We start from the raw sequence: 27,925 nt of genomic DNA, 5'->3' as shown, positions 1-27,925 counted from the left end.
TATAGTCTGACTGGAGGAGAACTGGAGTATCATACTGTATGAGTTATAGTCTGACTGGAGGAGGACTGGAGTATCATACTGTATGAGTTATAGTCTGACTGGAGGAGAACTGGAGTATCATACTGTATGAGTTATAGTCTGACTGGAGGAGGACTGGAGTATCATACTGTATGAGTTATAGTCTGACTGGAGGAGAACTGGAGTATCATACTGTATGAGTTATAGTCTGACTGGAGGAGAACTGGAGTATCATACTGTATGAGTTATAGTCTGACTGGAGGAGAACTGGAGTATCATACTGTATGAGTTATAGTCTGACTGGAGGAGGACTGGAGTATCATACTGTATGAGTTAGTCTGACTGGAGGAGAACTGGAGTATCATACTGTATGAGTTATAGTCTGACTGGAGGAGAACTGGAGTATCATACTGTATGAGTTATAGTCTGACTGGAGGAGAACTGGAGTATCATACTGTATGAGTTATAGTCTGACTGGAGGAGAACTGGAGTATCATACTGTATGAGTTATAGTCTGACTGGAGGAGAACTGGAGTATCATACTGTATGAGTTATAGTCTGACTGGAGGAGAACTGGAGTATCATACTGTATGAGTTATAGTCTGACTGGAGGAGAACTGGAGTATCATACTGTATGAGTTATAGTCTGACTGGAGGAGAACTGGAGTATCATACTGTATGAGTTATAGTCTGACTGGAGGAGAACTGGAGTATCATACTGTATGAGTTATAGTCTGACTGGAGGAGGACTGGAGTATCATACTGTATGAGTTATAGTCTGACTGGAGGAGAACTGGAGTATCATACTGTATGAGTTATAGTCTGACTGGAGGAGGACTGGAGTATCATACTGTATGAGTTATAGTCTGACTGGAGGAGAACTGGAGTATCATACTGTATGAGTTATAGTCTGACTGGAGGAGAACTGGAGTATCATACTGTATGAGTTATAGTCTGACTGGAGGAGGACTGGAGTATCATACTGTATGAGTTATAGTCTGACTGGAGGAGGACTGGAGTATCATACTGTATGAGTTATAGTCTGACTGGAGGAGAACTGGAGTATCATACTGTATGAGTTATAGTCTGACTGGAGGAGAACTGGAGTATCATACTGTATGAGTTATAGTCTGACTGGAGGAGAACTGGAGTATCATACTGTATGAGTTATAGTCTGACTGGAGGAGAACTGGAGTATCATACTGTATGAGTTATAGTCTGACTGGAGTTGAACTGGAGTATCATACTGTATGAGTTATAGTCTGACTGGAGGAGAACTGGAGTATCATACTGTATGAGTTATAGTCTGACTGGAGGAGAACTGGAGTATCATACTGTATGAGTTATAGTCTGACTGGAGGAGAACTGGAGTATCATACTGTATGAGTTATAGTCTGACTGGAGGAGAACTGGAGTATCATACTGTATGAGTTATAGTCTGACTGGAGGAGGACTGGAGTATTGTTTTCACTATATATTTTACCTCTTGGGGATGTTATTCGAAAACATAATGTTAACTTTCACTGCTATGCGGATGACACACAGCTGTACATTTCAATGAAACATGGTGAAGCCCCAAAATTGCCCTCGCTAGAAGCCTGTGTTTCAGACATAAGGAAGTGGATGGCTGAACACTTTCTACTTTTAAACTCGGACAAAACAGAGATGCTTGTTCTAGGTCCCAAGAAACAAAGAGATCTTCTGTTAAATCTGACAATTCATCTTGATGGTTGTAAAGTCGTCTCAAATAAAACTGTGAAGGACCTCGGCGTTACTCTTGACCCTGATCTCTCTTTTGACGAACATATCAAGACTATTTCAAGGACAGCTTTTTTCCATCTACGTAACATTGCAAAAATCAGACATTTTCTGTCCAAAAATGATGCAGAAAAATTAATCCATGCATTTGTTACTTCTAGGTTAGACTACTGCAATGCTCTACTTTCCGGCTACCCGGATAAAGCACTAAATAAACTTCAGTTAGTGCTAAATACGGCTGCTAGAATCCTGACTAGAACCAAGAAATTTGATCATATTACTCCAGTGCTAGCTTCCCTACACTGGCTTCCTGTTAAGGCAAGGGCTGATTTCAAGGTTTTACTGTTAACCTATAAAGCGTTACATGGGCTTGCTCCTACCTATCTTTCCGAGTTGGTCCTGCCGTACATACCAATACGTACGCTACGGTCACAAGACGCAGGCCTCCTAATTGTCCCTAGAATTTCTAAGCAAACAGCGGGAGGCAGGGCTTTCTCCTATAGATCTCCATTTTTATGGAACAGTCTGCCTACCCATGTGAGAGACGCAGACTCGGTCTCAACCTTTAAGTCTTTACTGAAGACTTATCTCTTCAGTAGGTCATATGATTGAGTGTAGTCTGGCCCAGGAGTGTGAAGGTGAACGGAAAGGCTCTGGAGCAACGAACCGCCCTTGCTGTCTCTGCCAGGCCGGTTCCCCTCTCTCCACTGGGATTCTCTGCCTCTAACCCTGTTACAGGGGCTGAGTCACTGGCTTGCTGGTGCTCTTTCATGCTGTCCCTAGGAGGGGTGCGTCACTTGAGTGGGTTGAGTTACTGACGTGATCTTCCTGTCTGGGTTGGCGCCCCCCCTTGGTTTGTGCTGTGGTGGAGATCTTTGTGGGCTATACTCGGCCTTGTCTCAGGATTGTAAGTTGGTGGTTGAGGATATCCCTCTAGTGGTGCGGGGGCTGTGCTTTGGCAAAGTGGGTGGGGTTATATCCTTCCTGTTTGGCCCTGTCCGGGGGTTTCTTCGGATGGGGCCACAGTGTCTCCTGACCGCTCCTGTCTCAGCCTCCAGTATTTATGCTGCAGTAGTTTATGTGTCGGGGGGCTAGGGTCAGTTGGTTATACCTGGAGTACTTCTCCTGTCTTATCCAGTGTCCTGTGTGAATTTAAGTATGCTCTCTCTAATTCTCTCGTTCTCTCTTTCTCTCTGAGAACCTGAGCCCTAGGACCATACGTCGGGACTACCGGCCGTGGTGACTCCTTGCTGTCCCCAGTCCGCCTGGCCTTGCTGCTATTCCAGTTTCAGCTGTTCTGCCTGCGGTTATGGAACCGCCACCTGTCCCAGACCTGTTGTTTTTCAACTCTTAATGATCAGCTATGAAAAGCCAACTGAAAATTATTCATGATTATTATTTGACCATGCTTGTCACTTATGAACATTTTTGAACATCTTGGCATAGTTTTGTTATAATCTCCACCCGGCACAGCCAGAAGAGGACTGGCCACCCCTCATAGCCTGGTTCCTCTCTAGGTTTCTTCCTAGGTTTTGGCCTTTCTAGGGAGTTTTTCCTAGCCACCGTGCTTCTACACCTGCATTACTAGCTGTTTGGGGTTTTAGGCTGGGTTTCTGTACAGCACTTCGAGATATTAGCTGATGTACGAAGGGCTATATAAAATAAAATTGATTGATTGATTGATTGGAGTATCATACTGTATGAGTTATAGTCTGACTGGAGGAGAACTGGAGTATCATACTGTATGAGTTATAGTCTGACTGGAGGAGAACTGGAGTATCATACTGTATGAGTTATAGTCTGACTGGAGGAGAACTGGAGTATCATACTGTATGAGTTATAGTCTGACTGGAGGAGAACTGGAGTATCATACTGTATGAGTTATAGTCTGACTGGAGGAGAACTGGAGTATCATACTGTATGAGTTATAGTCTGACTGGAGGAGGACTGGAGTATCATACTGTATGAGTTATAGTCTGACTGGAGGAGGACTGGAGTATCATACTGTATGAGTTATAGTCTGACTGGAGGAGAACTGGAGTATCATACTGTATGAGTTATAGTCTGACTGGAGGAGAACTGGAGTATCATACTGTATGAGTTATAGTCTGACTGGAGGAGAACTGGAGTATCATACTGTATGAGTTATAGTCTGACTGGAGGAGAACTGGAGTATCATACTGTATGAGATATAGTCTGACTGGAGGAGGACTGGAGTATCATACTGTATGAGTTATAGTCTGACTGGAGGAGGACTGGAGTATCATACTGTATGAGTTATAGTCTGACTGGAGGAGGACTGGAGTATCATACTGTATGAGTTATAGTCTGACTGGAGGAGGACTGGAGTATCATACTGTATGAGTTATAGTCTGACTGGAGGAGGACTGGAGTATCATACTGTATGAGTTATAGTCTGACTGGAGGAGGACTGGAGTATCATACTGTATGAGTTATAGTCTGACTGGAGGAGGACTGGAGTATCATACTGTATGAGTTATAGTCTGACTGGGGGAGAACTGGAGTATCATACTGTATGAGTTATAGTCTGACTGGAGGAGGACTGGAGTATCATACTGTATGAGTTATAGTCTGACTGGAGGAGGACTGGAGTATCATACTGTATGAGTTATAGTCTGACTGGCTGAGAACTGGAGTATCATACTGTATGAGTTATAGTCTGACTGGGGGAGAACTGGAGTATCATACTGTATGAGTTATAGTCTGACTGGAGGAGAACTGGAGTATCATACTGTATGAGTTATAGTCTGACTGGAGGAGGACTGGAGTATCATACTGTATGAGTTATAGTCTGACTGGAGGAGGAACGGAGTATCATACTGTATGAGTTATAGTCTGACTGGAGGAGGACTGGAGTATCATACTGTATGAGTTATAGTCTGACTGGAGGAGAACTGGAGTATCATACTGTATGAGTTATAGTCTGACTGGAGGAGAACTGGAGTATCATACTGTATGAGTTATAGTCTGACTGGAGGAGAACTGGAGTATCATACTGTATGAGTTATAGTCTGACTGGAGGAGGACTGGAGTATCATACTGTATGAGTTATAGTCTGACTGGAGGAGGACTGGAGTATCATACTGTATGAGTTATAGTCTGACTGGAGGAGGACTGGAGTATCATACTATATGAGTTATAGTCTGACTGGAGGAGGACTGGAGTATCATACTGTATGAGTTATAGTCTGACTGGAGGAGAACTGGAGTATCATACTGTATGAGTTATAGTCTGACTGGAGGAGAACTGGAGTATCATACTGTATGAGTTATAGTCTGACTGGAGGAGAACTGGAGTATCATACTGTATGAGTTATAGTCTGACTGGAGGAGGACTGGAGTATCATACTGTATGAGTTATAGTCTGACTGGAGGAGGACTGGAGTATCATACTGTATGAGTTATAGTCTGACTGGAGGAGGACTGGAGTATCATACTCTATGAGTTATAGTCTGACTGGAGGAGGACTGGAGTATCATACTGTATGAGTTATAGTCTGACTGGAGGAGGACTGGAGTATCATACTGTATGAGTTATAGTCTGACTGGAGGAGGAACGGAGTATCATACTGTATGAGTTATAGTCTGACTGGAGGAGAACTGGAGTATCATACTGTATGAGTTATAGTCTGACTGGAGGAGGACTGGAGTATCATACTGTATGAGTTATAGTCTGACTGGAGGAGGACTGGAGTATCATACTGTATGAGTTATAGTCTGACTGGAGGAGGACTGGAGTATCATACTGTATGAGTTATAGTCTGACTGGAGGAGGATTGGAGTATCATACTGTATGAGTTATAGTCTGACTGGAGGAGAACTGGAGTATCATACTGTATGAGTTATAGTCTGACTGGAGGAGAAGTGGAGTATCATACTGTATGAGTTATAGTCTGACTGGAGGAGAACTGGAGTATCATACTGTATGAGTTATAGTCTGACTGGAGGAGAACTGGAGTATCATACTGTATGAGTTATAGTCTGACTGGAGGAGAACTGGAGTATCATACTGTATGAGTTATAGTCTGACTGGAGTTGAACTGGAGTATCATACTGTATGAGTTATAGTCTGACTGGAGGAGAACTGGAGTATCATACTGTATGAGTTATAGTCTGACTGGAGGAGAACTGGAGTATCATACTGTATGAGTTATAGTCTGACTGGAGGAGAACTGGAGTATCATACTGTATGAGTTATAGTCTGACTGGAGGAGAACTGGAGTATCATACTGTATGAGTTATAGTCTGACTGGAGGAGAACTGGAGTATCATACTGTATGAGTTATAGTCTGACTGGAGGAGGACTGGAGTATCATACTGTATGAGTTATAGTCTGACTGGAGGAGGACTGGAGTATCATACTGTATGAGTTATAGTCTGACTGGAGGAGGACTGGAGTATCATACTGTATGAGTTATAGTCTGACTGGAGGAGAACTGGAGTATCATACTGTATGAGTTATAGTCTGACTGGAGGAGAACTGGAGTATCATACTGTATGAGTTATAGTCTGACTGGAGGAGGACTGGAGTATCATACTGTATGAGTTATAGTCTGACTGGAGGAGAACTGGAGTATCATACTGTATGAGTTATAGTCTGACTGGAGGAGAAGTGGAGTATCATACTGTATGAGTTATAGTCTGACTGGAGGAGAACTGGAGTATCATACTGTATGAGTTATAGTCTGACTGGAGTTGAACTGGAGTATCATACTGTATGAGTTATAGTCTGACTGGAGGAGAACTGGAGTATCATACTGTATGAGTTATAGTCTGACTGGAGGAGAACTGGAGTATCATACTGTATGAGTTATAGTCTGACTGGAGGAGAACTGGAGTATCATACTGTATGAGTTATAGTCTGACTGGAGGAGAACTGGAGTATCATACTGTATGAGTTATAGTCTGACTGGAGGAGGACTGGAGTATCATACTGTATGAGTTATAGTCTGACTGGAGGAGGACTGGAGTATCATACTGTATGAGTTATAGTCTGACTGGAGGAGAACTGGAGTATCATACTGTATGAGTTATAGTCTGACTGGAGGAGAACTGGAGTATCATACTGTATGAGTTATAGTCTGACTGGAGGAGGACTGGAGTATCATACTGTATGAGTTATAGTCTGACTGGAGGAGAACTGGAGTATCATACTGTATGAGTTATAGTCTGACTGGAGGAGGACTGGAGTATCATACTGTATGAGTTATAGTCTGACTGGAGGAGAACTGGAGTATCATACTGTATGAGTTATAGTCTGACTGGAGGAGGAACGGAGTATCATACTGTATGAGTTATAGTCTGACTGGAGGAGAACTGGAGTATCATACTGTATGAGTTATAGTCTGACTGGAGGAGGACTGGAGTATCATACTGTATGAGTTATTGTCTGACTGGAGGAGGACTGGAGTATCATACTGTATGAGTTATAGTCTGACTGGAGGAGAACTGGAGTATCATACTGTATGAGTTATAGTCTGACTGGAGGAGGACTGGAGTATCATACTGTATGAGTTATAGTCTGACTGGAGGAGGACTGGAGTATCATACTGTATGAGTTATAGTCTGACTGGAGGAGGACTGGAGTATCATACTGTATGAGTTATAGTCTGACTGGAGGAGGACTGGAGTATCATACTGTATGAGTTATAGTCTGACTGGAGGAGGACTGGAGTATCATACTGTATGAGTTATAGTCTGACTGGAGGAGAACTGGAGTATCATACTGTATGAGTTATAGTCTGACTGGAGGAGGACTGGAGTATCATACTGTATGAGTTATAGTCTGACTGGAGGAGGATTGGAGTATCATACTGTATGAGTACTTACTTACTTACTTACTTACTTTATTGTCCCCATGGGGAAATTTTGTTGCAGTGTCATGTACACATTTAAAGTGGCGTTAAATACAAAACAAGATTGACAATACAACTTTCAATAACAGTCACGCACCAATAAAAAAAAAATTATAGTAAGAAATAAGAAATTTAAAAAATAAAACATCTAAAACATTTAAAACATTTAAAACAAAGACTAGCCTGCTGGCCTTAAAGGTCAATGGGAACATTTGCCCAAGCTATTTAAGAGGGATATCACACCTGGCACAAATGATTGTCTCGTTCTATTTTTCCTGCTGAGGGGTGCCCTATACCTGCGCCCAGAGGGGAGTAATTCAAAGTCCAGGTACAGGGGGTGACTTGGGTCTAAAATGATTTTGTGAGCCTTACGGAGGGCCCTGACCTTAAAGATCTCATCCAGGCCTGTCTGTTTGACTCCAAGTACCTTACTTGCTGTGGTAATAATCCTTCTCAGCATGTTTCTCTGACTGACAGTGGCATTGCCAAACCAACAAACAATACAAAAAGTTAAAATACTCTCAATAAAGGATTTGTAAAACAGAGTCAATATAGTACAGTCTATATTAAAAGAACCCAACTTTTTTAGAAAGTACAGTCTCTGTTGGCTCTTTTTGTAGATCTGGTCTGTACATTTACTCCACTGAAGCTTACTGTCCAAAAAGACACCCAGATATTTATATTCCTCTACAATTTCTATATTCTGGCCTCTGATAGATGTTGCAGAGGTAGGTGTTGTACGCTTCCTGAAGTCTATGCACATCTCTTTGGTCTTGTTAGTATTGAGGACCAAGTGTGATTCCTCACACCACTCTACAAAGTCATCTAGGACCGGGCCATGATGTTCCTCGTCATCATGCAACAGGCTGATCAAGGCAGTGTCATCAGCGAACTTAACGAGGTGTCTGTCAGTATGGGAACTAGTACAACTATTAGTGTACAAGATGTACAGAAGTGGGGACAAAACACATCCCTGAGGAGAGCCTGTGTTGGTATTGCGTATATCCGACACATGGGGACCTATTTTGACTCGCTGTGAGCGTTGGCTCAGGAAGTCCAACAGCCACAAAACCAGCCCCCCATCTAAGGAAAAGTCCCGAATGAGTCTCTGTGCCAGAATGTAGGGCTGGATTGTGTTGAAGGCAGAAGAAAAGTCAACAAACAGAACCCTGACATGGGATTTGGCACCTTCTAGATGTCTATAGACCATGTTAAGGAGGGTAAGAATGGCATCATCAACTCCTCTGCTGGTCTGATAGGCAAACTGAAATGGGTCGAGGAGCTTCTGGGTGACACTGAGAATATGACTTTTCACAATTTTCTCAAGGCATTTCATAACTAAGGATGTCAAAGCGACAGGGCGATAGTCATTCAGCACAGAGGGATTCGATACTTTAGGAATTGGTATAATTATTGATTTTTTCCACAATACTGGAACGTGTTGCTGGTTGAGTGAGGATTGGAAAATGTCTGTAAAAACACCAGCCAGTTGTTCAGCACAGTGCTTTAACACATGCCCACTTATTTTGTCTGGGCCTGGGCTTTTGTATGTGTTACATCCCCTGAACAACTTTAGAACATCAGACTGTTGAACAACAACTCTCTCAAACATTTGTAATGATGCTTCCATTTGTTTTACCTCCGACACAAAGTTGTCTGATTCAAATCTTGAGAAGAAAACATTCAGTTCATTAGCCATGTTCTGGCCCTCATATCCCCCAAGGTCAGCACTGGTTTTTCCCCTGCCTATATGGGGGGCGCTAGCCATGGATTTAATCCCTTGCCAGGCCACCCTTGCGTTTCCTGAGGAGAGGGTCCTCTCCACCCTTTGCTTGTATGCCTCCTTGTCCACCAGTATCTGTCTTTTTATCTCACGTTGTACATCTCTTAAAGCCTGTCTATCACCCCCAGCATAAACTGCCTTCTTCCTATCAAGTAGTGATTTTAGATGTTTTGATACCCAAGGCTTGTTGTTAGGGAAGATTTTACAGGTCTTAGTAGGCACAACTGACTCAACACAGAAGTTTACATAGTCTGAAATAACCTCTGTGAGTTCATCCAGATCAGAGCTGCTGTCCTCAAATACCTCCCACATTGTACAGTCAAAACACCCCTGGAGACAAGTGATACTGTTGTCATTCCAGATCTGGACAGTTTTAACTGTGGGTTTCTCCCTCTCCAGGAGGCGACAGTAAGTTGGCCTGAGGTAGACCACATTGTGGTCTGATGTCCCCAGAGGAGGTCTGGTGGTGGCAGAGAACGCCTTTGGTATTGTCCCATAGCACAAATCAAGAGTCCTATTTTTCCTAGTGTGACATTTCACATACTGATGGTATGTGCGCAAGACTTTGCGCAAGGTACAGTTGTTAAAATCCCCTAAAATAAATTTGGGTGCGTCGGGGGAGATGGATTCCAGTTTCTGTGACAGATTATAAATAATCTCTGATGCCTTTGTTATATTAGCTTTTGGTTGAATGTACACAACGGTAACAAACAATTGGGGGAACTCACGGGGCAGATAGTAAGGTCGCAGTGACACAGAAAGCAGTTCAATGTCAGGGGTACAGAGTCGCTCTCTTACCAGGATCGATTTACACCACTGGTCCCTGACAAGCAGGCAGACGCCCCCGCCGTGAAGTTTCCCTGTGACTGTCAGATCGCGGTCCGCTCTGACCAGGGTGAAGCCGGCCGGCTCCACTTCTCTGTCCGGGACTCTGTCATCCAGCCAAGTCTCAGTAATTGCCAGCAAACAGGCCTCCCGATATTCGTGTTGGAAGCGCAGATTCGCTGACAACTCATCCGCTTTCCCCCTCAGTGACTGGGCATTAATCAGCAAGGTGGTGGGTAAGGGAAGTTTGTTCTTAATTTTTTTAAGTCGTTGTCTGATTCCCCCGCGTTTTCCACGTTTGCATTTGGGTTTGTAATCCACTCGCAGACAATCAGGTATTAGATGGGCCATTGGGATATCCATCGCGTTCGTATTTGAGTTGCATTGTAGTAAAAACTCCCTGCTGTATTGGATTCCGCTGCCAGCAGCGTTTTCATTATTTAGTCCGTTCGTAGCGGGTATGTACACGATCAACAAGATCAGTCCAACACCCCACCACTGGAAATCCATGGTTGGCAGAATGTTTGTAAACTAAGTGTACAAATTAAAAACATAAAATAACGCCACTAAGTGTACAAATTAAAAACATAAGATAACGCCACACCAAACGTCACACACACTGCAGGTCGCAACAGAGCCGCGCCCCTCCTCATCCATTGAGTTATAGTCTGACTGGAGGAGAACTGGAGTATCATACTGTATGAGTTATAGTCTGACTGGAGGAGAACTGGAGTATCATACTGTATGAGTTATAGTCTGACTGGAGGAGAACTGGAGTATCATACTGTATGAGTTATAGTCTGACTGGAGGAGAACTGGAGTATCATACTGTATGAGTTATAGTCTGACTGGAGTTGAACTGGAGTATCATACTGTATGAGTTATAGTCTGACTGGAGGAGAACTGGAGTATCATACTGTATGAGTTATAGTCTGACTGGAGGAGAACTGGAGTATCATACTGTATGAGTTATAGTCTGACTGGAGGAGGACTGGAGTATCATACTGTATGAGTTATAGTCTGACTGGAGGAGGACTGGAGTATCATACTGTATGAGTTATAGTCTGACTGGAGGAGGACTGGAGTATCATACTGTATGAGTTATAGTCTGACTGGAGGAGGACTGGAGTATCATACTGTATGAGTTATAGTCTGACTGGAGGAGGACTGGGGTATCATACTGTATGAGTTATATTCTGACTGGAGGAGGACTGGTGTATCATACTGTATGAGTTATAGTCTGACTGGAGGAGATCTGGAGTATCATACTGTATGAGTTATAGTCTGACTGGAGGAGGACTGGGGTATCATACTGTATGAGTTATAGTCTGACTGGAGGAGGACTGGAGTATCATACTGTATGAGTTATAGTCTGACTGGAGGAGGACTGGAGTATCATACTGTATGAGTTATAGTCTGACTGGAGGAGAACTGGAGTATCATACTGAATGAGTTATAGTCTGACTGGAGGAGAACTGGAGTATCATACTGTATGAGTTAGTCTGACTAGAGGAGAACTGGAGTATCATACTGTATGAGTTATAGTCTGACTGGAGGAGAACTGGAGTATCATACTGTATGAGTTATAGTCTGACTGGAGGAGAACTGGAGTATCATACTGTATGAGTTATAGTCTGACTGGAGGAGGACTGGAGTATCATACTGTATGAGTTATAGTCTGACTGGAGGAGAACTGGAGTATCATACTGTATGAGTTATAGTCTGACTGGAGGAGGACTGGAGTATCATACTGTATGAGTTATAGTCTGACTGGAGGAGGACTGGAGTATCATACTGTATGAGTTATAGTCTGACTGGAGGAGGACTGGGTTCACATTTTGGTTTCTGGTTTTCATCAAGCTTTGATCATTTTAATCAGCTGTGAAATGCTAGGGCAAAACAACTAAACGTGCAGCCAGGATGTAGATTGTCTAACCTTGATCTAACCCACTCTTTCTCTCTCTCTCTGGTGATCTGGGATTTTGTCCATGTCTCAAATGGCAGCATGTAGTGAGCTCAATCAGTATTGGGACAGTGACACATTTTGGTTATTTTGGCTCTCTACTCCAGCACTTTGGATTTGAAACTATACAATGACCATGAGGTTAAGTGCAGACTGTCAGCTTTAATTTTATGGAATTTTCATCCATATCGGGTAAATATTATATTCTTATTTACAATACAAATTTGTCCAAAATGACACAATATATTACTTACCATTAATTTCTATTAGGCACAGAATCATCTGAAACACAACCAAAACAAACAGCAAATAAATCTAACAAATTTGAAGTCACACGCTTGATGCAGTCATTGCGTGCTAAGAATATGGGAACAAATACTTAACTTTTGACTACTTTAATACACAAGTGAATTTGTCCCAATACTTCTGGTCCCCTGAAATGGGGGGTCTATGTACAAAAAGTGCTGTAATTTCTAAACGGTTCACCCGATATGGATGAAAATACCCTCAAATTGAAGCTGACAGTCTGCACTTGAACCTCATAGTCATTGTATCATTTCAAAGTGCTGGAGTACAGTGACAAAATGACAAAAAACGTGTCACTGTCCCAACACTTTTGGAGCTCACTGTATTCCCTATATAGTGTAGTACTTTAGACCAAGGGCTCCAGTCCCCATAGGGCTCTAGTCTACAGTAGTGCACTATGTAGAGGGCATGGTACCATTTAGGACACACTCATAATTTTCAAATCTTTTTCATCCTCCACTTTTCCCATATGCATTGCACACACACACACACACACACACACACACACACAGACACACAGACACACAGACACACAGACACACAGACACACAGACACACAGACACACACACACACACACTCAATGGGGGCTAATTCCCATGTCGCTGGCTTGTTGTTGCTTGTTATAAATCACAAGGCTTTAACAGAATTTATTTTGGCCCTTGGGTGGTGTGTGTGCTGTATTTTAAATTTGACGTATTATGGATGAATGTCTATTTTTATGCATTAATTATGCATGGTTACAAGGTTAATTCTGTGCGGTTACAGGGTTAAAACTGAAAAAACTCAAAGGTTAACAGTTTAGCCGTTAATTCCGAGTGGCTAAGATCACGGCTATGGTTTGGGGAAGGCTTAAATTACAAACAACGGACTATTACCAAGTATCATCAAGTATTCTCACGGTTTGCTAGAGCAATGTGAACTGCGGTGGTGCAGTGGTCTAAGCAGCGTGCTCTGGCTCCAAGCACCAAGGAAGACATATGTTGATGTTCTGGGGACCTTGCTCTAGTGATCAGGCTGGTGTGTGTGAATGCTCGCTGTGCACGTGTGTGTGTATATACAGTATATATATATATATATATACACTGAGTGTACAAAACATTAAGAACAACTTCCTAATATTGAGTTGCACGCCCTTTTGCCCTCAGAACAGCCTCAATTCGACGGGGCATGGACTCTACAAGGTGTCGAAAGTGTTCCACAGGGATGCTGGCCAATGTTGGCTCCAATGCTTCCCACAGTTGTGTCAAGTTGTCTGAATGTCTTTGGGGTGGTGAACCATTCTTGATACACAAGGGAAACTGTTGAGTGTGAAAAACCCAGCAGCATTGCAGTTCTTGACACACTCAAACCCGGTGTGCCTGGCACCTACTACCATACCCCATTCAAAGGCACTTCAATCTTTTGTCGTGCCCGTTCACCCTCTGAATGGTACACAGACTGTACACAATCCATGTCTCAATTGTCTTAAGGCTTAAAAATCCTTATTTAACCTGTCCCTTCATCTACACTGATTGAAGTGGATTTAACAAGTGACATCAATAAGAGATCATAGCTTTCATCTGGATTCACCTGGTCAGTCTGTCATGGAAAGAGCTTGTTCTTAATGTACATAGACAGACATGGCTCTCATCGAGGAGCGGAAGCAGGTCTACTATTTATTACTGTCATCATAAGGCCAGTGTTAACATTTCTCTGTGTTGCTCTTAAGAAGGCTGAAGTATTGTATAGAGATCACAATACCAAGCAGTAACCTTAGTGTCTGCACTCTCTACTGCTTTATAATGTCTACTATTTCTGGACAAGCTGTAATTCACCTCTCTCTCCCTCTCTCTCTCTCTCGCTCTCCCCTCTCTCTCGTTCCCCTCTCTCTCGTTCCCCTCTCTCTCTTTTTTCTCTCTCTCCTGGTCTCTCTCCAACGCAGTAATCAGTAAAACGGGGATAACTTTTGCCAAATCCACTGAGAGAGAGCATAAATTTGTCTAAGCCTTGGAAAACAAATACAGTTGTTTACATTCTCAATATCCACCAGTCTTGTTTCTAACCAGCTCAGGAAATCCATCGATTCATGCGTTTATTGTTTGTGCAAATCGCCCACACAGCCTTTTTCTGAAATGCATCAGAGGTAAACAAATGGATTGAAATATCATCTATATTGTAGCCTGTAGCTGGAAATGGCATTAGAAAAGCGTACTATTGCAGACATGATTGTGTTATCAACCCTTCATTTTGGAATGTACAATATCTCTGTTTTGCTTTTCTTATTGGAGTTTCACTCTACTGTGTTTCACTGTCAATCACTCTTTAGTCATTAAACTGGAGTTGTATATACACGTAGAGTACCAGTCAAAAGTTTAGACACACCTACTTACTCAAGGGCTTCTCTTTTTTTAAACTATTTTATACATTATAGAATAATAGTGAAGACATCAACACTATGAAATAACACATGTATCATGTAGTAACCCAAAAATTATTTCAGATTTTAGATTCTTCAAATGAGCCACCCTTTGACTTGATGACAGCTTTACACACTTTTGGCATTCTCTCAACCAGCTTCACCTGGAATGCTTTTCCAACAGTCTTGAAGGAGTTCCCACATATGCTTAGCACTTGTTGGCTGCTTTTCCTTCACTCTGCAGTCCAACTCATCCCAAACCATCTCAATCGGGTTGAGGTCGGGTGATTGTGGAGGCCAGGTCATCTGATGCAGCACTCCATCACTCTGATTCTTGGTCAAATAGTCCTTACACAGCCTGGAGGTGTGTTGGGTCATTGTCCTGTTGAAAAACAAATGATAGTCCCACTAAGGCCAAACCAGATGGGATGGTGTATCGCAGCAGAATGCTGTGGTAGCCATGCCGGTTAAGTGTGCCTTAAATTCTAAATAAATCCCATACAGTGAGTCTCTTATTCTTTTTGGCATCCTTTAGTAGTGGTTTCTTTGCAACAATTCGACCATGAAGGCCTGATTCACAGGTGTGTCTCTGTCTGTTACTTGAACTCTGTGAAGCATTTATTTGGGTAGCAATCTGAGGCTGGTAACTCTAATGAACTTATCCTCTGCAGCAGAGGTAACTATGGGTCTTCCTTTCCTGTGGCGGTCCTCATGAGAGTCAGTTTCATCACAGCGCTTAATGTTTTTTGCGACTGCACACATTTTCCGTATTGACGGACCTTCATGTCTTAAAGTAATGATGGACTGCCGTTTCTTTTTGCTTATTTGAGCTGTTCTTGCCATAATATGGACTTGGCGTTTTGCCAAATAGGGCTATCTTCTGTATACCATCCCTACCTTGTCAAAACACAACTGATTGGCTCAAACGCATTAAGAAGGAAAGAAATTCCACAAATTAACTTTAAACAAGGCACCCCTGTCTACCTCATGAAGCTGGTTGAGAGAATGCCAAGAGTATGCAAAGCTGTCATCAAGGCAAAGGGTAGCTACTTTGAAGAATCTCAAATATAAATATATTTTCACTTGTTTAACACTTTTTTGGTTACTACATGATTCCATATGTGTTATTTCATAGTTTTGATGTCTTCACTATTATTATACAATGTAGACAATAGAAAAATAAAAATAAAAATAAAGAAAAACCCTTGAATGAGTAGGTGTGTCCAAACTTTTGACTGGTATTGTATGTACCAGGTCATCACGCACGCACGCACACACGCACGCACACACACACACACACACACACACACACACACACACATCAGCCTGATCACTAGAAATCCTTTTCAGACTTTTGAAAAGTTGCTGAGGATGTCGATATATATGCCTCTCTCGGCATTCATAATAAAGATGAAAAACGATTGCCCAGCACTGGGCGTGTACTCGTGATGCTTGGAGTCGTAGTGCACTGCTTAAAGCACTGTGCTGCGACAGTTCACAATGCTCTAGCAAGCCGTGAGAATACTGTGAATACTGATGATATCTGACAGTAGTACCACATCTTTTTTTATTATTTTGTTTCAAGGCCCAAATCATAGCCCTAATCTTAACCACTCGGAATGAACTCCAAAACTGTTAGCCTTTGAGTTGTTTCTGTTTTAACCTTGCAACCACACAGAATTAACCCTGTAACCATGCAGAATTTACCTTGTAACCATGCAGAATTAACCCTTTAACCACACGGAATTAACCCTGTAACCACACGGAATTAACCCTGTAACCATGCAGAAGTAATGCGAAAAACAATATTAATATATTAACCTCATAAAGATAGTGCAACTCAGTTTCCACCTCATGTTGTGGGCAGTGTGTACATAGCCTGTCTTCTCAATAGCAAGGCTATGCTCACTGAGTCTGTACAAAGTCAAAGCTTTCCTTAATTTTGGGTCAGTCACAGTGGTCAGGTTTTCTGCCACTGTGTACTCTCTGTTTAAGGCCAAATAGAATTCTAGTTTGCACTGTTTTTTGGTTAATTCTTTCCAATGTGTCAAGTAATTATCTTTTTGTTTTCTCATGATTTGGTTAGGTATAATTGTGTTGCTGTCCTGGGGCTCTGTGGGGTCTGTTTGTGTTTGTGAATAGAGCCCCAGGACCAGCTTGCTTAGGGGACTCTTCTCCAGGTTCATCTCTCAGTAGGTGATGGCTTTGTTGTGGAAGGTTTGGGAATAGCTTCCTTTTAGGTGGTTGTAGAATTTAAGGCTCTTTCTGGATTTTATATTTAGCAGGATTCGGTCTAATTCTGCTCTGCAATTCTGCTCTGATATTTTTGCAGAATTTTGCATGCAGTCTCAATTTGGTGTTTGTTCCATTTTGTGAATCCTTGGTTGGTGAGCGGACCCCAGACCTCACAACCATAAAGGGCAATGGGTTCTATAACTGATTCAAGTATTTTTAGCCAGACCCTAATTGGTATGTCGAATTTTATGTTCCTTTTGATGGCATAGAAGGCCCTTCTTGCCTTATTTCTCAGTTCATTCACAGCTCTGTTCAAGTTACCTGTGGCGCTGATATTTAGACCGAGGTATGTATCGTTTTTTGTGTGCTCTAGGGCAACAGTGTCCAGATGGAATTTGTATTCGTGGTCCTGGCAACTGGACATTTTTTGGAACACCATTATTTTTGTCTTACTAAGATTTACTGTCAGGGCACAGGTCTGACAGAATCTGTGCAGAATAACTAGGTGCTGCACCAGATCATCAGCAAACAGTAAACATTTGACTTCAGATTCTAGTAGGGTGAGACCGGGTGCTGCAGACTTTTCTAGTGCACTCGCCAATTCATTGATACTCTCTCTCACTCTGAACCAGAATTGATCAAGACAAACAAAGATCCATCCCCTCGACTTTGACAGTCAGAGCAGAGTAGTCCTGCAACTCAGGGGCAGAGAGTAACCCAAATAACCCAGCTAGGCATCCATGGAAATGAAAGTCAACACAGGAGGAAAGAGATCTGTAGCCAGAGGTCATCGCTGTCCACCCTGGTTTGCTATCACATTTACAGTCTTCCCACCCAACACCCACCCATTCCAACTGACACAAACAGGCCACACACTAACAAACATATATACACACATGCATGCCCACTCACACAGAAAGAAAACAACATCCTCTCCAAAATAGCCATTGGCAACATTGGTCGGGGGATTCCATTTCCTGAAATGCCATATTTTACTAGGACAATTGGTTTGTGCTAGTGTGTTGACCGTAAAACTTTGACTGGGTAATAAACAACTATAGCATAATCCCTGGGCACTTGGGAGACAGGTTAGCAAGCAAGCAGAGTAATGGATGTGTACAGTGTGATTGCTAATCAGAAACTAGCAGTAGCAATTAGCGAAGGGGTGTAGCCTAGCCTAATTTAGTCCACTTAAACAGGTGCTAATCTAACCTAGTGGTAGCAGTTAAAAGAGTGGGGTGGTTTAGCCTAATTTAGTCCACTTAAACAGGTGCTAATCTAACCTAGTGGTAGCAGTTAAAAGAGTGGGGTGGTTTAGCCTAATTTAGTCCACTTAAACAGGTGCTAATCTAACCTAGTGGTAGCAGTTAACAGAGGGGGGTAGCTTAGCCCATTTGAGTCCAGTTAAACAGGTGCTAATCTAACCTAGCAGTAGCGGTTAGCAGAGGGGGGTAGTTTAGCCCATTTTAGTCCAGTTAAACAGGTGCTAATCTAACCTAGCAGTAGCGGTTAGCAGAGGGGGATAGCTTAGCCCATTTTAGTCCAGTTAAACAGGTGCTAATCTAACTAAGCGGTAGCGCAGGTTGTTAGTTTAGCCTACTCCATTTATAATAACAAGTAGCCATAAGGAGGAACAGACCAGCGGATGGGGGATTAAATGAACTGCTGGGCTGCTATTTAAAGCCGCAGATGAGAAAATTGTAAATGACTTTCTCAGTGTCAGCTGAGCTAAAAATAGAGCCGCTTGTCTTTACACTTGTAGGCTACACCAGCGGCTAGTTGTGCAACACTGGTAGAGAGAGGAGAAGAGAGGATGCTGGTGGTTACATGTTTGAATTTAAAAAACACACTGAAAATAAAGAAATCAGCATTTACTCACTTTGATTGGATTCTAGATACACATTATAATACACAAACATAAAATAATAAGGTATGTGTAATACAACCAGCCTTGTAGGCCTAACATGTCATTTTATCCTACCTTGTATAAAAAGGTTGAAGAAAAAAATACACATTCTGATTGATTCTTAAGTCTTAAAATGTTAATTGTCACCTCCAAGTCCATAAATTACCACAATTCTGGCTAGGCCTACTCTATAAAAACATCCTACAGATTAAAACACATTTTGTAATCATACTATGAAGTAAACCAACAGTCATTAACATTCCCTCATTGCCTAATGCTCATCCACAGCAGCCTGTTATTCTCCCTGATGCCCATACATCAGCCTGTTATTCTCCCTGATGCCCATACATCAGCCTGTTATTCTCCCTGATGTCCATACATCAGCCTGTTATTCTCCCTGATGCCCATACATCAGCCTGTTATTCTCCCTGATGCCCATACATCAGCCTGTTATTCTCCCTGATGCCCATACATCAGCCTGTTATTCTCCCTGATGCCCATACATCAGCCTGTTATTCTCCCTGATGCCCATACATCAGCCTGTTATTCTCCCTGATGCCCATACATCAGCCTGTTATTCTCCCTGACGCCCATACATCAGCCTGTTATTCTCCCTGATGCCCATACATCAGCCTGTTATTCTCCCTGACGGCCATACATCAGCCTGTTATTCTCCCTGATGCCCATACATCAGCCTGTTATTCTCCCTGATGCCCATACATCAGCCTGTTATTCTCCCTGATGCCCATACATCAGCCTGTTATTCTCCCTGATGTCCATACATCAGCCTGTTATTCTCCCTGATGCCTATACATCAGCCTGTTATTCTCCCTGATGCCCATACATCAGCCTGTTATTCTCCCTGATGTCCATACATCAGCCTGTTATTCTCCCTGATGCCCATACATCAGCCTGTTATTCTCCCTGATGCCCATACATCAGCCTGTTATTCTCCCTGATGCCCATACATCAGCCTGTTATTCTCCCTGATGCCCATACATCAGCCTGTTATTCTCCCTGATGCCCATACATCAGCCTGGGGCACTGAGGGGCAGATGACATTTTTCGGCAGCATGACTGACTGCTGTTCTCTCTCACTGCCCCCCAGGCACAAGGGTCAGCCTGCCATGTTGCGGCTGATATGGTATAGAAATAGACTCCTGTTTTTGAGTCGCACTGGTGCAGTCCTTAATGGCAGTCCTTAATGGCAGTCCTTGATGGCAATGTGACAATATGTCCCGTACAAACTTGGACCAAGGTGCAGAGAAACACAGTAAGCAGAGGTGAGGATAAATCCAGAACATTTACTGACGCTTAAACACCAAAGCACTGGCACATTAATCACTAATCAAAACAAGAAACCTGAGCAACCAGCCCAGTCCACAGAGGACCTAAATAGTCATACACCAGGTGAACCCAATAAGCCCAATCAGGCTCACCTGGACATAACGGTGCCCTCCAGTGGCACCCTCAGGGAATACACTCAACAGTGACCTCTGACCTGTGACAGGCAGTCCTTGATGGCAGTACTTGATATGATTGTAGGTTGGGGTTTAGGTGATAGTATAGTGTAGAATATGTAATAATGTCAAGATAGATGCGTGATTAGGTAATAAGGCTAAGATGTTGTTAACTGTGAGATGCATGATGCTGATTCAAAGAATCATCTGTTTTCAAAAGACATTGTACTTTTTGGTTGTTCAGAGATAGATACAAAAGGCCATAGAGAAAGGGGATAAAGGGATGGAGAGAGGAAAGAGAGAGAATAGAGAAAGAACAGAGAGAGAGAGAGCGAGAGAGCGATGGTATAACATGCAGAGCTGTAAGGGTTGCAGCTGTCAGTAACTAGGCCGCAGGGAATAACGTCTCATCTCTCTCTCTTTCTCTCTTTCTCTCTCTCTCTTTCGCTCGCTCGCTCTCTCTTTCTCTTTATCTCTCTCTCATCTCTCTCCTCTCTCTCTCTTCCCCTCACTATATTCCCCTCTCTCTCCCTCTCACTCTATGTTCCTCTCTCTCTCTTCCTCTCCATTTTACCCTGTCTTTCTCTCCCCCTACCTCCCTGTACCAGCTCTCTCCCCTCTGTCTCTCTCTTCCTCTCCCTTTTACCCTGTCTTTCTCTCCCCCTCCCTCCCTGTACCAGCTCTCTCCCCCCTCTCTCTCTCCCACCTCCATCCTCTTTTCTCTTCTAAATCACATTATTTAGTCAGCATTATGTCTGAGTGAGCGAAATGAGAGCCTCACATTAATCCATTACTCATCTCTATAGCGATGCTTTCAGATGGGCCATACCATATTTACCATACAGAGTCATATCCCTAATGGGACTTAATGTGACGTATATCTCAACAAATCGAGGACTTATGAAAAGTAGGGAACGTTCATCGTTCATTTTCTTCTTTGGAATGAATGATTTTCACAGTGTTTAGCCTGTCCTTAAGTTACGCAAAATAACGGCAATTTTACTTCAATTTCAGTTTCAATATGGCCTTAATTGTCACGATCGTCTTCTTGAGAGAGATTGGACCAAGGCGCAGCGTGTGCAAAATACATCTCTTTATTGTGGAAGAGAGAAAAAACACGAAAACGAACACTATACACAAACTAACAAAAACAACAAACGACCGTGAAGCTAAATAACGTAAGTGCACAGACAAGCAACAAACGTTCAACATAGACAATTACCCACAAACACATGATGCCCATGGCTGCCTTAAATATGGCTCCCAATTAGAGACAATACACCACAGCTGTCTCTAATTGAGAACCAATCCAGGCAGCCATCGACATACAAACACCTAGACAAGACATTACCCCATTAAACCTACAAACCCCTAGACAAACCAAAACACATACTTCACCATGTCACACCCTGACCTAACTAAAATAATAATGAAAACAAAGATAACTAAGGCCAGGGTGTGACATAACCCCCCCTTAAGGTGCGAACTCCGGGCGCACCAGCATAAAGTCTAGGGGAGGGTCTGGGTGGGCGTCTGTCCACGGTGGCGGCTCTGGCACTGGTCGTGGTCCCCACCCCACCATAGTCACTACCCGCTTTCGTAGCCTCCTCCAAATGACCACCCTCCAACTTAACCCCACTGGATTAAGGGGCAGCACCGGACTAAGTGGCAGCACCGGACTAAGGGGCAGCACCGGACTAAGGGGCAGCACCGGACTAAGGGGCAGCACCGGACTAAGGGGCAGCACCGGACTAAGGGGCAGCACCGGACTAAGGGGCAGCACCGGACTAAGGGGCAGCACCAGGATAAGGGGCAGCACCAGGATAAGGGGCAGCACCAGGATAAGGGGCAGCACCAGGATAAGGGGCAGTACCGGACTAAGGGGCAGTACCGGACTAAGGGGCAGCACCAGGATAAGGGGCAGCACCAGGATAAGGGGCAGCACCAGGATAAGGGGCAGCACCAGGCTAAGGGGCAGCTCCGGACTGAGGGGGGGTAGCTCTGGACTGAGGGGGGGTAGCTCCGGACTGAGTGGGGGTAGCTCCGGACTGAGGGACTGCAGCTCCGGACTGAGGGACTGCAGCTCCGGACTGAGGGACTGCAGCTCCGGACTGAGGGACTGCAGCTCCGGACTGAGGGACTGCAGCTCCGGACTGAGGGACTGCAGCTCCGGACTGAGGGACTGCAGCTCCGGACTGAGGGACTGCAGCTCCGGACTGAGGGACTGCAGCTCCGGACTGAGGGACGGCAGCTCCGGACTGAGGGACGGCAGCTCCGGACTGAGGGACGGCAGCTCCGGACTGAGGGACTGCAGCTCCGGACTGAGGGACAGCACCGGACTGGATGGCGGATCCTGGCTGGCTGGCTCTGGCGGATCCTGGCTGGCTGGCGGATCCTGGCTGGCTGGCTCTGGCGGATCCTGGCTGGACGGCTCTGGTGGATCCTGGCTGGACGGCTCTGGCGGATCCTGGCTGGACGGCTCTGGCGGATCCTGGCTGGACGGCTCATGGCTGGCTGACGGATCTGGCTGCTCATGGCTGGCTGACGGATCTGGCTGCTCATGGCTGGCTGACGGATCTGGCTGCTCATGGCTGGCTGACGGATCTGGCTGCTCATGGCTGGCTGACGGATCTGGCTGCTCATGGCTGGCTGACGGATCTGGCTGCTCATGGCTGGCTGACGGATCTGGCTGCTCATAGCTGGCTGACGGATCTGGCTGCTCATGGCTGGCGGAAGGCTCTGGCTGATCCTGTCTGGCGGAAGGCTCTGGCTGATCCTGTCTGGCGGAAGGCTCTGGCTGATCCTGTCTGGCGGAAGGCTCTGGCTGATCCTGTCTGGCGGAAGGCTCTAGCGGCTCCTGTCTGGCGGAAGGCTCTAGCGGCTCCTGTCTGGCGGAAGGCTCTAGCGGCTCCTGTCTGGCGGACGGCTCTGAAGGCTCATGGCAGACGGGCGGCTTTGCAGGCTCAGTACAGACGGGCGGCTTTGAATACTCAGTACAGACGGGCAGTTCATGCGGCGCTTGGCAAACGGACAGTTCAGACGGCGTTGGGCAGACGGGCAGGTCAGGCGCCGTTGGGCAGACGGGCAGTTCAGGCGCCGTTGGGCAGACGGGCAGTTCAGGCGCCGTTTGGCAGACGGGCAGTTCAGGCGCCGTTTGGCAGACGGGCAGTTCAGGCGCCGTTGGGCAGACGGGCAGTTCAGGCGCCGTTGGGCAGACGGCAGACTCTGGCCGGCTGAGACGCACTGTAGGCCTGGTGCGTGGTGCCGGAACTGGAGGTACCGGGCTGAGGACACGCATCTCAGGGCTAGTGCGGGGAGAAGGAACAGGGCACACTGAGTTCTCGAGGCGCACTATAGGACTGGTGCGTGGTACCGGGACTGGTGGTACCGGGCTGAGGGCACGCACCTCAGGGCGAGTGCGGGGAGAAGGATCAGTGCGTACAGGGCTCTGGAGAAGCACATGAGGCTTGGTGCGTGGTGCCGGAACTGGTGGTACCGGACTAGAGACACGCACCTCAAGGCTAGTGCGGGGAGCAGGAACAGGGCACACTGGACTCTCAAGGCGTACTATAGGCCTGGTGCGTGGTACCGGCACTGGTGGTACCGGGCTGAGGGCACGCACATCAGGGCGAGTACAGGGAGAAGGAACAGTGCGTACAGGGTTCTGGAGACGCACATGAGGCTTGGTGCGTGGTGCCGGAACTGGAGGCACTGGGCTGGAGACACGCACCACAGGGAGAGTGCGTGGTGCCGGAACTGGTGGTACCGGACTAGAGACACGCACCTCAAGGCTAGTGCGGGGAGCAGGAACAGGGCCCACTGGACTCTCGAGACGCACTATAGGCCTGGTGCGTGGTACCAGAACTGGAGGTACCGGGCTGAGGGCACGCACCTCAGGGCGAGTGCGGGGAGAAGGAACAGTGCGTACAGGACTCTGGAGACGCACAGGAGGCTTTGTGCGTGCTGTAGGTACTGTCTTCACCAGACGGCTAGCACGCACCTCAGGACGAGTATGGAGAGCTGTTCCCGGTGACATTAACTCACCAACACGTTCGTTAGGACGGATGCCGTGCCTCATGCACCAAACCAATACATCCCTCATAACTCTCTCCTCCAATTTCTCCATTAACTCCTTTACTGTCTCTGCGTCGCTCACCTCCAAATCCGCCCTCACCGGCTCCCTACGGTAAGCAGGAGGAGTTGGCTCACGTCTCCCGACTGACCCAACTAAATTACCCGAGAGCCCCCCCCCAAGAAATTTTTGGGTTTGACTTACGGACTTCCAGCCTTGTTTCCGTGCTGCCTCCTCATATCGCCGCCTCTCTGCTTTCGCTGCCTCCAGCTCAGCTTTGGGGCGGCGATATTCTCCTGGTTGAGCCCAGGGTCCCTTTCCGTCCAATATTTCCTCCCAAGTCCACGAGTCCTGGTTCCTCTCATGCTGCTTGATCCATGGTTGGTGGGTAATTCTGTCACGATCGTCTTCTTGAGAGAGATTGGACCAAGGCGCAGCGTGTGCAAAATAGGTCTCTTTATTGTGGAAGAGAGAAAAAACACGAAAACGAACACTATACACAAACTAACAAAAACAACAAACGACCGTGAAGCTAAATAACGTAAGTGCACAGACAAGCAACAAACGTTCAACATAGACAATTACCCACAAACACATGATGCCCATGGCTGCCTTAAATATGGCTCCCAATTAGAGACAATAAACCACAGCTGTCTCTAATTGAGAACCAATCCAGGCAGCCATCGACATACAAACACCTAGACAAGACATTACCCCATTAAACCTACAAACCCCTAGACAAACCAAAACACATACTTCACCATGTCACACCCTGACCTAACTAAAATAATAATGAAAACAAAGATAACTAAGGCCAGGGTGTGACATTAATGACATAACTATTATTACTTGGGTCTATGTGGGGAAAGAGCCTTTAGGGATTTCTATATGGGGTTGTCTAAATGTGAGCTGTTTAATTCATGGAGGACTTTTATGTACGCAGTGTAAGTAATGTGATGATGACGTACTCAACGCGTACGTACTCATGTGTTTAAGTGTTGGGTGGATGAACATATGGTTGCTGAAGATGAGTGACACATTCGTGCTCTTCCTCTTCGAGACAAAAAACAAACAAAAATGACCTAGAAAAGTCGATACACTTGTCAAGGATACAATAAAAGACCAAAACTCCAACTATGTGAAAACTACACCTAAACTACACCTTTAGTACACCTAAACACTATTCATCTATAAACTGTCCAGTCTCTAGAGGTTGTGCTACTACAACTCATCCGCTCTAGACTACTCGAACCCGGTAACTTGATCTTTTCTGGGCTTGCTGCCGTGTAGAAACCTCCCTCCGCCACATTCAGGTGCAGTCCAGCCTCTTCAAACAGTTCCAACACTCAGCATTTTCCACCAAGCCTTGCAGCCTACCACACCGCGGAGTCAAGATGGAGAGGAACCGTGAATACCTTCATCCAGCAGTGGGGGGAAGCTTTTACATGGCATGTACTAGAGCTCTGCCAAGTGGCAATCAATCATGACCCACTCGGGACCTGCCCACGCCCCTCCGTCTGCCTACTTCTTCTGCCACGTCAACCCCAGCTCCCAGCAGCTCTGTCCCCATGGTGATATGTGGCGGCGCAGTTGGGGGTGGTGCATGACCCGCCAGTCGTCTACGAGTAGAGATTCCGATCCCCTATATAGTCATGAACATTTCCTGATTCACATCATTTACGTCTTTGGGCTTCTTTCACATTTCTCTGTCCCATTGAAGGTAGTTTCAGATAAAATTGTGAGACAGCTAACGGATACGCTAATGCCTCATTGGCATGGCTGCGTTAGCTAGCATATATGCTAGTGATCTTTACATTAGCATGGCTGCGCTAGATAGCTTAGCAGCTACAGTATCTTAAACTGATGATGATGGGAGTGAGCGGCCATTGTTGTTTATGCTAATCTATTCCACACACATAGGCCTGTGTAATTGTGATGCTATCAGCTAGACATGAGGTGAGATTTGTGCCCAGTCAATCAAGCACAATTAGGCATGCATTACAGGTCTGTCAATCATGCGTGTTGTAACTTCCTGGTTGTGTTATGCATTCAGTTTGTGTTGCTACGGCTTCCACGGGATGTGATGCGTTAACAGGGGTAGTGATGTAAAGGTCAGAGCCTCTGGCGGAGGGTGATGTCAAATGCCTGAGGAGATGTTTCTGAATAGAGAGCGAGAGAGGGTGAGAGAGAGAGAAAGAAAGGGGGAGAGAGAGAGAGGGTGAGAGAGAGAAAAAGAAAGGGGGAGAGAGAGGGTGAGAGAGAGAGAGAGAGAGAGGGTGAGAGAGTGTGAGAATGAGAGAGAGAGAGACAGAGAGGGAGAGGGAGACGGGATGAGTAAGAGTGAGAGTGAGCAATAAGAGAGCCAACAACAATTCTCCAGGGCCATGTGAAGTTGTGACTCAACTATGAGTATGAAGGCTACCCTGTCTGCATTTATATACAGTAGCTCTCTATTCCTTTTGCTATAGACTGTATGCCTTTTCTGTAGACCCATTTTTACAGTTATATAACAAGCTCAGATAGGATTTTATGACCTTCGCCATGTCAATCTTAAGATAGCTTTTCCATATTATTTTAAAGGGGAAAATGGTTTTGGTGCATCAATTTATGGACTTTTAAATGAATTAATTATATACTATTGATTATTGAAAAAGTTGTTGTTTAACTGCATATTGCCCCTTTAACACTATGCACAATGTGGTAAACACTCGAGTGCAGTACACAGTACAGTAGACGATACAGTACAGCATGTTTCAGTGCTTCACTGACTGATTGTGTTACTGGAGGGTTATCTGAGCTGACTCTTTGACGCTGATTCACACTCTACTGGGTTAAAGGATCTACACACAACAGATCAGAACAAGGCTGCTCCCAGGACGTGACGTGGCCTCAAACCCTCAGAGTACTGTACAATGGGTGTGTCTCTGTTTGAGCATGCATGCCACTCGCATGAATTCCATGTGAATGTGTGTTTACATGTGTGTGTCTCTCCTACTGTATGTCAGCCCCACATTTACCCTCAAACTCCATCTCTCTCTCTCTCTCTCTCTCTCTCTCTCTCTCTCTCTCTCTCTCTCTCTCTCTCTCTCTCTCTCTCTCTCTCTTTCTCTATGTATATACAGTGGTTCTGTACATATATACAGTATATATATATATATGTCGATCTCTTCTCCCCTCTTTCTCTTTCTCTCTCTCTCTCTCTCTCTCTCTCTCTCTCTCTATGTATATACAGTGGTCCTGTACATATATATATATATATATGTCGCTCTATTCTCTCCTCTGTCTCTCTCTAAGACACACAATATACATCCTTTACCTCACGCACAGAC

The sequence above is a fragment of the Salvelinus namaycush genome, unplaced genomic scaffold (genome assembly GCF_016432855.1).
Source record: "Salvelinus namaycush isolate Seneca unplaced genomic scaffold, SaNama_1.0 Scaffold256, whole genome shotgun sequence".
NCBI lineage: Eukaryota > Metazoa > Chordata > Actinopteri > Salmoniformes > Salmonidae > Salvelinus > Salvelinus namaycush.
Note: the sequence above shows the minus strand (reverse complement) of the source record.